Consider the following 15,794-nt stretch of genomic DNA (forward strand, 5'->3'; position numbering starts at 1 on the left):
GTTTTTTCCCCTTCCCTTCTTGCCTTTTCAACAAGTGACCAGAGTTTGTTTCTCACCTCCTTGTCATCCTGAGTAAGATCTTCCAAGATCTGTTTTTTTTTTTCTGTTTTAGTAGCTCAAATCGTTTCGCTTTCTGTCCATATTGCATCACGACATGTGCGGGATAGAAACTGGATGATGATCCGCCGCAGGTTGGAGTTTCCAGACTTGGGGCCAAGTCTATGCGCGATGTCGACCATGTCCTGAAGTTTCTCCGTGGAGAGTGGAGAGAGGCTCCTGAACAACTCAATGACAATAATTTTGACGTTTTCCCCTTCTCGCTCAAGTATCCCGGCTACATGGAGGTTCCATCTGCGTTTGTAGCTATCCAATCCGCATTTCTCCTTGAGAGACTTGTTTTCCTTTTCCAGCATCTCAACCTTTGACTGTAGAGAAAGCACCTTCTCCATCACGTCTTCCACCTGTCTGTTCATAGCTTCAAGCGAGCAGGTAAACTTGCAGATTGAAGATATGTTTTCCTTCACCGACGCCTTGACAGACTGCAGTTTAACCAACGACTCCTCTTGTAACTTGCTAACCTTTTCAATTGCTGCAAGAAATGAATGGACTGATGGAGACTTCTACTGAGCAGGGGACTTACTAGGAGTGTCCGGAGAGTTCCCAAAAGCATTTTCTAAGCGTCTTGCATAGTTGTGGACCTTTAGATTATCGCTGGTTGCAAAGGACTCAACAGAGGCAGTTTCCATATCTTCCTCCATGTTTTAAAGCAAACAAGCAACTTTACTCAGGTGTAAAAAATAATAAAAAACTTTGAAAAAGGGTCCCAAAGTCTTTAAAGGCAGTCTTAACAGAGTATGCTGAACTTTCGCAACATTTATTAGAACAAAATGAACATAGAAATTTGAAGCTTTAAGCACTGCATATAAATTAAGTTAAGAGCTTGACGAAGATGCTTAAGTTCATGCTCTGGGTTTCTTAGGCTCTGTGTTCAGCGGTGCAGTCTGGTGATTTGTTGGACACTCTCTCGCTGCTGAATTGTGGGGCGGATATCAACTGCAACACTGGTATCCCAGAACTCCCTACTCCACTGTCTCTGGCCAAACGCAGTGGCCAAACAGTACAAGCAGAGCTGCTTATGCAGAACTTGAGCACAGGTGCACAAATAAATATACAAAACCATAATGTACATGTGCTTAGATACAACGGTTCACACTCATCTTGATTTGTTGTTCATTAGAGTCGTTTACACGAGTGGATAAAGATGTGTCTATTCGATCTCAGTGTGGCTATCTTTTTAAGAGCGCTTCATCAGCTCGGCCAATCACAGATCACAAAACCAAAGCAGGTATGTTGAGTCCCTATGGCTTCATTGATTAAATAAATTGCTGTATGATGACTGGCTATTGAATGTCAATGATATTAGGTTTTTTTTTGTGTTTGTGAGGATGTGTTTGACTTCCAAAAAGACCTAAAAGCCTAAAATTACACTTTATATCATCAAAATTTAATTTTATCTGGTATTTGAGATAAAACATTCATTGTACTATGCAAGAACATGAATTAACATTAAAATTTTGGATCTTACTACTTATAAAACGTATATATATATACAGCTAAAGTCAAAAGTTTGAGTTCCTTGTCTGTCCTGAACAGTTAAACAGCCCACTGTTCTTCCGAAAAATCCTTCAGGTCCCACAAATTCTTTGCTTTTTCAGCATGTTTGTGTATTTTGCGAGTTCACGCTTACATATAATTAGCCGGAGTATAGTAATGCATATTTGGCGTGCTGTCCGGGGAAGGGCTCCGAGCTCGGGTTTGGCCCGTGAGCGTTTGAACCTTCTGTAATAGTTGCATATGAGTCCATCAGTTTTCCTCAGTGTGAAACGATGGATCTCAAAATCAAACAGTCATTGTTGGGAAGGGTTCAAATACACAAAAATGCTGAAAAATGAAGGACCTGAAGGATTTTTCTGAAGAACAGCGGGTAGTTTAACTGTTCAGGACAGACAAGGAACTCATGAACAACTATTACTAAGCAAAAAATAAATAAATAAATAAATAAATGAATTAAAAAAAGAAAGAAAAGCTGTGGATCATTCAGGTAACAGCACAGTATTAAGAATCAAGTGTATGTAAACCTTTGAACAGGGTCATTTTTATAAATTCATCTATTATTTTCTCTTGTGGACTATATGTAAATGTCTTTAATGTGAAATATCTTACCTAGTGCTGCGTTTTTAATTAACATTTTGCAGATTATATATATATATATATATATATATATATATATACATACAACAAAATATCTTGACAATATATAGTTAATATTTCTAAAATAGTTATTTTTGCTTTATTGAAAACAAAAGCACCAAAATGAAATGTGAAAAGATATTTAAATAATTATAAATATAAAATTATTAAACTTTATAATTGTAGAATAAACACAATTTCAGATTTGTTTTAACTTCTATTATTGCATTTAAATTATACACACATTTGAGCTGTACTCCAAGGAGGGGAGAGTCGACCTGTTTGGATCTGATGATGGCAGCATCGTGAAGAACTGGATCCGAACTATTGCCATGGTAATCGCCTCTCACCCTTGTTTTTTTTTTTTGTGTTAAACTGTAGCTCATTTGAAGGACAAACAACCGCTTTAGATTAGAGGTTTTCAAAGTGGACCACAAGAGGGTGCTAAGATATCAGTTTTGCCATTACAGGAATAAATAACATTTTAAAATCTATATAAATAGAAATCGCAAAACAACACAACAACAACAACAACAACAATATACAAGTAAGGGCACATGGCAGAGAGTGCAAACCAAACAGATTAGTGCAAATGCAACAGTATAGTGCAAGTGGAGGTTATAAATATGATAAAGTGACAGAGAGCAGTCTTATAACTGACAGAGAGGTAGGTATGAGGTAGCTAGCAGACCAATGCTGCACAAAGTGACTGGTGCAGGTCTGTGAGTGTGTGTTTGCGTGTATGTGTCAGGGTTCAAAAAGTGTGTGGGGAGGAAGAGGGGGGTGGGGGCAGAGCTGGAAGAGAGTTGAGCTTCCTGACAGCCTGATGGATGAAGCTGTCTTTCAGTCTACTGGTCCTGGCCTGGAGACTCTGCAGCCTCCTCCCTGATGGCAGCAGGTTGAAGAAGCTAGCTTGTGGTGTTTAGGCATAAAAAAGATCTACAAAGCCTATAAAGATCTACAAAGTCTACTCCAAAGGGAGATATTTAATTTTTTTTAAGAACTGCAGTAAATGTCACACAATTTTTAAATCATATATATTAAATTCTAGTTAAATATGGAATGTACAACGTGTAAAAAAACAAACAAATATGCATTTTTCTTATTCATAGTATAATGGTGACATCTGGCCCTCATGGTGAAAAAACTGAAATCAGCAGATGGGTTGGACAACTGAAATATCTTCTGAGGGAAGAAACTAAAAAGAAAAAAAAAAAAAGAAAAAAAGAATTATTACTGGCAGCACACTGACCTCTTGCATGAGTAATGTGACATGATGAAATTCCTCTTTAATTCATGTATCTTTGGCTTCAATTCCTCTAAGTATACCTTTGTTTTGTCTGTTATTCTGAATGTTATGTACTGTATGCTGAGTTAAATGCATACTAAAATTTCCAGAACGGATTCAGAGAGTATTAAAAACAATGGTGTTTCTAAGATAATTGAGTCTTAAGGGGCTTGAAACAACATGAGGGTGAGTACTGTTTTGTTAACAAAATGGCAGATGAACACTTTATTTAATTAATTAATTTATTTTTTGCCATAACAACCTACACTCTTAAAGATAAATGTTCCAAAAGGGTATTTTTGCAGCCTTGACACCATAGAAGAACCATTTTTAGTTCCCCAAAGAACCTTTAAGTGAACATTTCCTAAAAGAACCTTTCTGAAGAACATTTTAGAAATCTAAAGAACCTTTTTCGACTAGAAAGAACCTTTTCTGTATTTGAAAGGTTCCGTGGTTCCATAGATAAATAAAGAACCTTTATTTTTAAGAGCGTAGTTGTTTAAAATTTTGCTTGGTGAGCTCATCAACAGTGATAACATACATTGAGAAAAACAGCACACATTCATAAATGCATATATGTATATACACTGCTGCTTGAAAGTTTGTGAACCCTTTAGAATTTTCTAGATTTCAGCATAAATGTGACCCAAAACATAATCAGATTTTCACCCAAGTCCTGAAAGCAGACAAAGAGAACAAATAAGACAAAAATATTTTTATTTGTAAACCTGATTCTATTTGTCAATACATGTATTTTTTTAACCTCTCTACATTTATTTGTGGATCATAATCTATTTATTTGTAATTATGCAACAATTCTATCTACATATTTCTGAGCTATGTGTCTCAAACTTGAATTTTATTTTTTCACATATATCTGTTGCAATTTTTTAACAACTTGCGTAAAACAGACGTAAAAATAAATTCTGTTACCTCGGTTGTAACAGTAGGTGGGGTGGTTGCTTCAACAGTAATAATAAAAACAATAGACAAACTCTACATTTAGTATTTTTTTTTTTTTTTTTTTAAATAAACTTTTAATCAAAGTACTTGGGTTTTGTTTGTTTGTTTCTTTTTACAAATTCACTATATTTTTAATTATTTAATCCACCCAATTAGTTTTTAATTAGCACAGCCATCCAAACACAAAAAACACGTTCCTGGTGGGACTTGGAGGTTCAGGTCTTGGAGTCTTTACTAATGAGCTGATGATATGAATCAGGTGTTTGATTAACATTTCAAGTAATTCTGTTGGTCTGACAAAGGTTTTTATGTAGTTTCAAGAAAACTGCATTTCATTTGAGACTCTAAAAGATTCGTAAACTGGAACATTTTTTTTTTTTTTACAGTGCAGAAGATCAATTTATTGATATTTTCCATCTTCTTAGGACACAAATAATATAATTTTCATGATTTAAAAAAAAAAAAAAAAGACTTTTATTTTTTATTGTAATGTTTGTATCCCCCAGGATACGTTGTCCCTTTGGGGGTATAAATTAACTGAAAAAAGAATACTTTCCGTGTTACAACATTTTAGCCAATTTTTAAAAAAACATTCATTCTCTCATTGCTCAGCAAACAAAGACTTAATAAAAAAAAAGTATAAACTATCAATCAACAAGTTTTTCAGCAAATATTGTCACAGTTTCTGTTAGTTTTTGCATTATTGACACACTGTTGTTCTGTTTAATACTGTATACTTGCTTTGACACAACCTGTTTTGTTAAAAAGCGCTGTATAAATAAAAATTTCCCGTCTGTTCAGTTTTAGTTTCTTGGGTATCGTCAATGTTATGTGTGTGTTACCACCCTTCCTTTGTCGGAATTATCCAACAGTGGATTTATTAATGACTTTTTATCTTGTGTGTCTTTGTGTGTGTTCGTCTCGGGTTACTTCACTGTAACCCTGTTCCCTTCAAAAGCAAGAATGAGATGCTGTGTTTCACTACGCTAATGAGAACATTCTTAACTCAACCTTATGCTGTCTCAAACCAGTAGGACTTTCTCTTAGAGGACAAATTACAATAGAGAAATGTTTGCCCATACAATAGAAGACAAATGGGACCAAACCTTTGAGCTCCAAAAGGAACATAAAGGTATGATTAATTAAAGACACCAGTCATTTCATCTGATATCTTTTATAAACAATTTGAAAAAAAAACAAAAACAAAAAAAAAAACAGGGAGGTTCACTGAAGCCTGATTTGAGAGTACATTTGTATTTTATGAACAAATAAAGACTTTATGCATGTTTGTATGTTTGTTTGCTTGCCTGTTTTATGGAATATTGTAAAAGTTTATCTAGTGTTATATCAGAATAAAATAACAAAACATAACTTGACTTTGTTCTCTTTTGTAATACAGTCAAATAGAAAATGCAGGGTATAATATGCATTGAAAATCGAGATCATGGAGTTACGAGTAGTATGTAATTTAACAGATATATGCTGCTAAATTACAGTTGTATGCTGTAAATGACAAAACGGCATTTTGCTGTTAATTTCAAAAACAGTAGCACACTGTATTTTTACAGTATAATGCTGGCAACCACAGCTGCCAGTAGATTACCATTTTTTTACAGGGAAATTTTTAGTGTATATACATTTTTTACAACAGCACACAAATTAAAAAGCAAAAAACTAAAACACGCAGTGTGTGCATGTTAAATGAATAGTTGAACCAAAAATGAAAATTTACTCACCCTCAAAGCTTGAGAGACAAACTTATCTACGTCTTGGATGAGAGTAGTTAAATTTTCCTTTAGTCACTTTCAATTTTACACGTAATTTTATGCACACTTTTGTAGACTTCTTTTCAGTTTAAGATAATGTAAGTGACTGTGTACTATAGCGAGTCTCCATTTCTCTTTCAGTCACACCAGTCACAAAAATGTAGTGTAGTTAGTGAGTTAACTAAATTAATTTTCAGTTATATAATAATTTGATTATTGTTTACACCAGGGGTGTCTGATCCAACTTCTATAGCCCACTTTCCAGCTTATCTTTATATGCTTTTCTATATATGTTTGTTGACTGTGTGTGAATTAAAATGGATCCAAAGTTACACTCTTAGAGAAAACTACACCTTATTTAATCCTAAACTGTACTGTAAATATTAGTATCTTAAAGTACATATTAGTTGGTACCTAAAATGCATGTATTAGTACATTTTAAAAGAGAGCTGTTCACACTGGTAAAAGTCCCTAGACACAGTAAAAGGGTGTATTAGTGTGTGTCACTTAGAACAAGTTTAGTGAAGTGCCATTGCTTGGAAATATGATTACACTATACTTATGGATCATCTTATTGTGCTAATAAAGATATTCTTGTTACAGCAACTAAAACAACAAGTACTGTTGTTGAGTCAGTTTATTCTTTTCTGTCTTCCGAATTAAAAATAATGTGGAAAAAATCACCGCATTATCATTTTTACGTAAATTTACAAATAACAAACATGCTTTAAAAACCATAATAGACAACCTAGTCTAATATGTAGACAACACTGTGTTTATTTGTAAAGCATCCTACAAGACTAAGATATATATGGATCTAAGTGGCTGAACATAATCTAGGCCAGTGGTTCCCAACCACGTTCCTGGTGGGACTTGGACGTTCAGGTCTTGGAGTCTTTACTAATGTCCCTTTGGGGGTATAAATTAACTGAAAAAAGAATACTTTGCGTGTTACAACATTTTAGCCAATTTTTAAAAAACATTTATTCTCTCATTGCACAATTATGAGCAAAAAAAGACTTAATAAAAAAGTATAAACTATCAATCAACAAGTTTTTCAGCAAATATTGTTTTTGCATTATTGACACACTGTTGTTCTATTTAATACTGTAAATTTGCTTTGACACAACCTGTTTTGTTAAAAAGCGCTGTATAAATAAAAATTTCCCGTCTGTTCAGTTTTAGTTTCTTGGGTATCGTTAATGTTATGTGTGTGTTACCACCTTTCCTTTGTCGGAATTACCCAACCGTGGATTTACTAAAGACTTTTTATTTTCACCTTTGTCTTTGTGTGTGTTCGTCTCAGGTTACTTCACTGTAATCCTGTTCCCTTCAAAAGCAAGAACGAGATGCTGTTTCAATACGCTAATGAGAACATTCTTTGTTCGACTGGTTGTGAAGCATGTGTGTCAAGGTGACATTATCTGATTACGTGCACCTGAGGGTTATAAATAGACATCAGACGTACACATCTTCAGGTTACATCTTTGTCTGAAGAGACGTCCAGGCACATCTACAGTGCGGCATTGAGGCGCAGCATTTCAGAACGCTAATGGGAACGAGAATACCAGCACTGCCCGCACTGGAAGTGTCTGGACCCCCCAAGGTTGTGTAGTGTGTGTGCACTAACATTGAAGAGGTCTCAGACATGACTCTAGGACTCGTTGACTCAAGGACATGCGAGCCCGGAGTAGCATGGACATCCAAACTATAGAATCTGATAAATGTGTGCAGAAAGGACCAGCCTGCCGCATCACACATTTACTGCAAGAGGGCACCTCTTGCTATAGCCGTGGAGGATGCAACCCCCTGGCTGAATGGGCCCTAAGTCCAAGAGGCGAAGCTTGGCCACGTTCCTCGTAGGCTAGGGCAATAGCATCCCTCACCCCATGTGACATAGTCCCCCACCACCCCCTTGCGGCCCCCACAGCATATGAAACGCTGCTCTGACTTATACCACTGGCTAGTGCGGTGGACGTAAATCTGAAGAAGACGTACTGGACAGAGTAAGTGAAGTCTTTCCTGCTCTGGTGTTCTGAATGGAGGAGGGCAGAAGACTTCAAGAACGACCGGATTTATGGTTAAGAATGGACTTTCAGAAGATAATGGAGTGAGAGTGCAGTGTTTTCCCTAGGTTCACAGCTTTGGGGGGTGGGGCTAGGGGAATGAACTGTACTTTTTTTCGGTACTTTACACTCTGTATAATAACAAAAACATTTATTTATTTTAAAAAATAGTGCTCTCATTTTCAACATTTCGAACAACAGGGCCCTACAATCTTTTTCTTTTTTCTTTTTTTTTTCCAGATTTCTTTGTGTTTTAATTTTTCTGATAATCAAATGAAGGCATTAAACATTTATTTATTTTTAATCAAATGAAAATTAAACCCTTTTATTTTTTGGCAAACAAACAGAGGTTTACTGTTAAAATTAAAACATGGAAGAAAATTTGTGTGAATATTCTGTTTAAAAAGTTTTAATATAATGGCAGGGGAAACGCTGGAGTGCAAATAGCTTTGACCAGACCAGGGGCAAAGTTTAAACAGGATGACGAGACTGACAGAGCCTGCAAATCCTCAATTCTCCTCAGAGAAGTAATAGCCATGAGGAAAACCCACCTTCAGAGTCAGAAACCTGCCAGATGCTGACTCTAGTGGTTCGAAACGGATCCCAACCAGACTTTTTGAAGCAGGCAACTAGAGGATGCTTTTCCACAGAACCCACATTAATCAAAGCATGGCAGGATGGACTGGCGGCCACATAGACTTTAAAAGTACCAGAACATAACTGAGGACAGTTTTTCTTGCAGGAGCTCCAGCACTGAAACAACCATGGTGTGTCATACACCAGCTTCCAAAAAGCACTATCTGAGGCCATAACTTGTGGATAGAGTCCTAGCAATCAGAATAGTCTGTAGTACATCTGGAATAGTCTGCTGGAAACCCAGCATCTTATGTGGTTCCCCTCAGGGGCCAGAAATGAAGGTTCCAGAGCTAAGGCCAGGGATGAAATGAAGAGTTCAGATGCAAAAACAGCTAAAAGCTATCTCAGTCAAAAATGAGATAATGATACTGAATGAATGCTCTTGACACATATTATACGTCCATCAAATACTTTTTCTTCAAACTCGCTAAAATACCAGCCTCAGTCCAATCAGAAGTACTGGTACTTACATAGAAACCTATACATCTGAGCCTGATAAAAATTCATTTTTTAAAGAAAGACGTCAGATGGATTTAGCTGGTTTTGCATCTGAACTCTTCAAATACTGTCCCCTGTGTCTGAGATAAGAGAACTCTCCTGACCAGAATCAAATCTGAGAACCAAAGTCTGGTTGGCCAACGAGGTTGTTGACAACTATGGCCTGGACTCCTGGGAGCAGAGCGATCAGGAATCAGAGAAAAGTGGAGTGGACATTGTGCTGTTTCTGTGAAGTCCATCTCAGTTTCATAAATTTTTCCCGTATGTCACAGATTATCTGGACAGCGATTCTGCTCCCACATTCATATGCCCCAGAATATAAATCGCCTTAATGGACAGGTACTCGTCCTGTGTCCAAAGCAGAACCTGCTGTGCTAGCCTGTTCTGACAGTACAGATGCAGTCTGCCCTGGTGACTTTTGTAAGAGACTACTACAATATTGCCCCCCAGCACTAGGACAAGGTAGCCCCTGCCGGAGGATGTATTTCAGGGCCCGAAATACAGCCACCATTCCGAGGTAATTGAAGACCACACCCTAGCCCGATGACCTCTCCAGATCCCTTAGCATTTTGCGATGACAAGACCACCTACCTGGCCCGTGAGGGAAACCGGGGTCTGCCATTAGCATTAACACGTAACCCTTATATGCCTCTAGGGATTGGCCCTTAGATTAAATCCCCTGGCTTTGAGCAACATCTTTAACGGTCTCATGTGCAGGACGTCCAATGGTTTATGTGGATACAGTCACCATGAGACCTAAAACTTTCTGAAAATAAAGTCTTTCTGATCTAGCCTGAAATTCTGTTAAGCATGGATGGTTGGAGGTGGGGTTGGGGGTGGGGGTTAAATATTTGGCATCCTGAAACATGGCAGGAAACAACCAAACATGTAACATTTTACTGGAGACCGCTGCCCCCCGAAACACCAGTGGTGGCAGAGGTTGTACAGCAATCCCCTATTTGGTCATAATGACCATAATTAGGTCCAGCTTCCTCTTGAATGTTGAGTGCTACAAGCGGTCCCAAGTCTCATGGAGGGTAGCATGACTCGCCACACTCCCACTTGCGCTTCTTCCCTCAGAAGAGCTGGGCCAGGCCGGGCCGGGACTGGGTGGCCGACAGCCCCGACACTTGAGCTTGGTGGGGGAGAAACTTGTTGAAAGCCTCCTTGTACCTAGAGCTTTAAGAATGTCAGCCTGCTATGCCTGCAGAACCGCCATGGTGGGTGTGCAGGGCAGCACCAGCCTGACTTGCTGTGTGAAAACACTTTCTCTCCAAGTGTAGATGTTGCTCTACTTGGCTTGGTAGGGAGCATTGGCTTTTTGAGAGATGAATGGGGCATCATCATGTAGCCCCTGAATTCATGATAGTCGAAAAAATGGTCGACATTGAGGGCACAAAGACAAGAGATGAATATGGTTTACTCAAATGAACAAGATATTCATCATGGAGTTCACCAAAGAAGGTAAGAGACCATAGCTTTGGTCCCTCCCACTGGCCACCTGACAGAAAAATGTCATCTAGTTTGGAGTGTTTGGATGTCTCTTGCATCTGCAGCTGACAAAGCTTTAATCCGACTACTGCAAAAGTCACTACCTTGAGTAACTCCTCATCTGTTTTAGAATCACGGGAGGAGCGCCTGGAGGCAGCGTGGGTCACGAGATCTCCTGACAAACCAAAAGGTCTTTATGTTTTTGGAACTGATTGGAAGATTTGTTTGTTTTGGTCTGGGTATATAAGCGAAGTGACAAAACACTACTTTGGGATTCTGTATTCAGAAGAACCCCCACACTGTGTGTGAGAGTCTCTGGAGCTTTGTCTCCAAATCTCTCACATGCTGCTGTGTATCTCTCTGTGGTCAGGTATGCATCTCCCACTCTTAGATGTATCTTTAGCCGCTTTTCCACTATTGGGCCGAACCGTTCTTTGAACAGTCAGGTACAGTTCCAGTTGTGTTTCCATCTGAGCCTGGTACAGCACGGCACGATTACAAACCGTTCTCGGTCTGGAATTCTCGGCACGGTTAGACAACTGTGTTAAACCGCGCTGATAGAATGTGTGTGCTAAGCGGAAGCGTGCTATTTGATCAAACAGCCAAGTAAACAGCTACACTGCATTCATAGCTCATGCATTAATACTGTCAATAAATGTGGTATTCTTTAGAAAGGTTTTACCTGCTGTGTCCTTCTCCGTTAGCATGCGTATCCCCTCAACATTTGTTGGTAACGTTATACCTGTTGTCGCCTTCTGTTTATTTTATTTTTTGCACATTTAAGACTTCTGTCCTTTTTTTCTGTTATTTAACAAAGTAAATATCAGATAAAAAAGGAGTCCTAAAAACAGAAATATCTGATCATCGCCACACTGCATTCATAGCTCATTTATATTTACATTGCATTAATACTGTAATTACTGACTTTTGAGTAACTGATGTTATGTATTTATTTGAATTGGAACTGAACTTAATTCTGAATTGGATTCTAATTGCTTAATTATGTAATTGGCATGATACATTTTTACCTGACAAATAAAACATTATATTTGATTTATTCTGATCTCTTTTGAAATCATTATTACTAGTAAATTGCGAGGAGGCTTTTGTTACCGCAAATTACGGCCAGGATAGAGCAAACTGCAGGCACAGAACTGAATGGAGCATTTGTCTATCACTGATGTTAGCAAGTTGTACGGGAGAAGACTAAAGTAAAGTACACTTTTTGTGATGGCAAGCAGTAGGCGGCTGTCAAAAAGGTATTAGTCACCTACAGACCTCTGACTAAACATCAGACTGGAGTTTTTGTGATCGTGAGATCTGGCCACGCCAGACTCAAAAGAGACATTAGGCCCCCAATGAACGAATGAACAATGAAAGTATGGGATCTCCAGAATAATCAAATCTAAATTAATACATAATCGATATTTGTGATCAGCATAAATTAGAGTAAGCACCTAAATTTTAATAATCACATGGAATTGGAGTCAGATTAAAATTGAAACTAAATCCTGATAAATTAAGTGAACTTTGCCAATTTTAGCCAATTCTTGGCGTGTTTAACACACATGCTTCACAACTTGTCGAACAAAGAATGTTCTCATTAGCGTATTGAAATGCAGCATCGAGTGAAGCTTTTGGTAGGGAACATATTGTGACAAATATATTCATAAATTTAAGTTACAACGGAATACACGTCTTTTAAAATTTGGCTAAAATGTTGTAACATGCATTGCCAAACAAGCAACATTTTTTTTTTTTTTTTTTTTTTTTTTTTTTTTTTAGATAATTTATACATGTGATGTATCCTGGCGGATACAAATATTTACAAACAAATGTAAAAATTAAATTAATAAAATTTCAACATAAATGTAATAAGCTAACCCTTAACAACAACTTTTTTAAACATGTAAATTACCTCCAAATATTGAAAATGTGTTAAATAAATCAGCTTTTATCTGAATATTCACAACAATTCCCTGCCTGTTCCCACAGTCTCTCAATTGTTTAAATTCCCCAGGATACGTTGCCCTGTTTTAAAAGAATCTGTCATTAAGCTGTTATTTAACTTGCTATGTTGGCAAGCTAGCTAATATTACCAGCCAGTCTTGTTTGTCCACAGAAAGATGGCTTAAAAATCACTTCATTATAAACTATAAGGCAAAACATAGCCACTCTAGGTGTAAAGAGCTAGGATGCGTGAATCAGTATATTGTGTACACGAATTTGGTCACTGGTATGTTGTCCCGGGCAAAAGGAGGTCTGGGTCCAAATGCAGGGAAGGGATTTTAATTAAACAAAACACAAATGAACATAAACCAAAGGCCAACACGGCACAACACAACTGGAATCTAAGATCAAAAAAATAAACAGAACAGAAACACACTCGAAGACAATGCAGCCAGAATGAGTAGTGGGAAATGAGAGTTCTTATAGACCAGGTAATTGTGAACAGGTGAGAGCTTAGATGAGTGCTAATGACAAGACAGGTGTACAATCAGGGAAGTGCAGTGCAGGGAAACCAGCGACCTCAGGTGGCTGAGGGAAGCCCCACAGCCCAGATCATGACAGTACCCCCTCTCAAGGGAACGGCTTCCAGACGTTCCCAAAAAAAAAAAAAAAGTCTGGAGGGAGGAGGAACGGTGGAAGGTGCATCAGGGGGAGGGATGGCGGGCCAGGCCCGTGCAGCGGAGGAACGTCAGTGGACACTGCCGCCAGGGGAACGTGAGCTGGCCTCGCCACCAGTGGAACGTCCGCGGTCACCGTCGCGTCAGGAACAGAGAGCGCGGTCACCGCCGCTTCCAGAACAACAAGCGCGGTCACCGCCGCGTCTGGAACAGAGATAGCGGTCACCGCCGCGTCCGGAACGGGGATAGCGGTCACCACCGCGTCCGGAACGGGGATAGCGGTCACCACCGCGTCCGGAACGGGGATAGCGGTCACCACCGCGTCCGGAACGGGGATAGCGGTCACCGCCGCGTCCGGAACAGAGAGGGCGGTCGCCGCCGCGTCCGGACAGGAGATAGCGGTCGCCGCCGCGTCAGGAACAGAGAGCGCGGTCACCGCCGCTTCCAGAACAACAAGCGCGGTCACCGGCGCGTCCGGACAGGAGATAGCGGTCGCCGCCGCGTCAGGAACAGAGAGAGCGGTCGCCGCCGCGTCCGGACAGGAGATAGCGGTCGCCGCCGCGTCAGGAACAGAGAGCGCGGTCGCCGCCGCGTCCGGACAGGAGATAGCGGTCGCCGCCGCGTCAGGAACAGAGAGAGCGGTCACCGCCGCGTCAGGAACGGAGAGAGCGGTCACCGCCGCGTCCGGAACGGGGATAGCGGTCACCGCCGCGTCCGGAACAGAGAGAGGGGTCACCGCCGCGTCCGGAACAGAGAGGGCGGTCGCCGCCGCGTCCGGACAGGAGATAGCGGTCGCCGCCGCGTCAGGAACAGAGAGAGCGGTCGCCGCCGCGTCCGGACAGGAGATAGCGGTCGCCGCCGCGTCAGGAACAGAGAGAGCGGTCACCGCCGCGTCAGGAACGGAGAGAGCGGTCACCGCCGCGTCCGGAACGGGGATAGCGGTCACCGCCGCGTCCGGAACAGAGAGAGGGGTCACCGCCGCGTCCGGAACAGAGAGGGCGGTCGCCGCCGCGTCCGGACAGGAGATAGCGGTCGCCGCCGCGTCAGGAACAGAGAGCGCGGTCACCGCCGCTTCCAGAACAACAAGCGCGGTCACCGGCGCGTCCAGACAGGAGATAGCGGTCGCCGCCGCGTCAGGAACAGAGAGAGCGGTCGCTGCCGCGTCCGGACAGGAGATAGCGGTCGCCGCCGCGTCAGGAACAGAGAGAGCGGTCACCGCCGCGTCAGGAACGGAGAGAGCGGTCGCCGCCGCATCAGGAACAGAGAGAGCGGTCGCCGCCGCGTCAGGAACGGAGATAGCGGTCGCCGCCGCGTCAGGAACGGAGATAGCGGTCGCCGCCGCCTGCCCGCGGAAGAGCGTCTGCGCAGCCTCTGCCCTACAGGTGTCCATCCCCGCCAGACAGGCATAGATGAACTCGAAACGAGCGGCCGACGCCGCCTCGAAGGACATCCCCGCCGTTTCGGGAACAGAGCGGGTGGTCGCCGCCTCCCTAAAAAAAAAATTCCTCCCCGCTGGGCCCATCGGTGCTGGCTGCATTCTGTCCCGGGCAAAAGGAGGTCTGGGTCCAAATGCAGGGAAGGGATTTTAATTAAACAAAACACAAATGAACATAAACCAAAGGCCAACACGGCACAACACAACTGGAATCTAAGATCAAAAAATAAACAGAACAGAAACACACTCGAAGACAATGCAGCCAGAATGAGTAGTGGGAAATGAGAGTTCTTATAGACCAGGTAATTGTGAACAGGTGAGAGCTTAGATGAGTGCTAATGACAAGACAGGTGTACAATCAGGGAAGTGCAGTGCAGGGAAACCAGCGACCTCAGGTGGCTGAGGGAAGCCCCACAGCCCAGATCATGACATATGTTCCCTGGCTCACTGCACATTGGGACAGTGTTCACTAGAATTCTGATGACATGACTACACACACACACACACACACACACAGTTAGACTTATATTTGTACACATAACATGAGTTGATCTGTGGAATGTGTGGTTAATGTTTTGCCCGACGGTGTTTCTTTCACAGACTTTCGGCTGCTTTATTTTTTACTAACCACCAGACTAACCACTGTTTTCGACACACTCGAAGCTTTGAATCTTTTACCGAAACAGTCAGAGGAAAATTCCAGTGTTTTACGAGGCTTTATTTGCCCATCACTACTGTCAACTGTTGAATAAATGACTGTCGCGTCCCACTTGT

The sequence above is a fragment of the Labeo rohita genome, chromosome 5, assembly GCF_022985175.1.
Source record: "Labeo rohita strain BAU-BD-2019 chromosome 5, IGBB_LRoh.1.0, whole genome shotgun sequence".
Taxonomy (NCBI): Eukaryota; Metazoa; Chordata; class Actinopteri; order Cypriniformes; family Cyprinidae; genus Labeo; species Labeo rohita.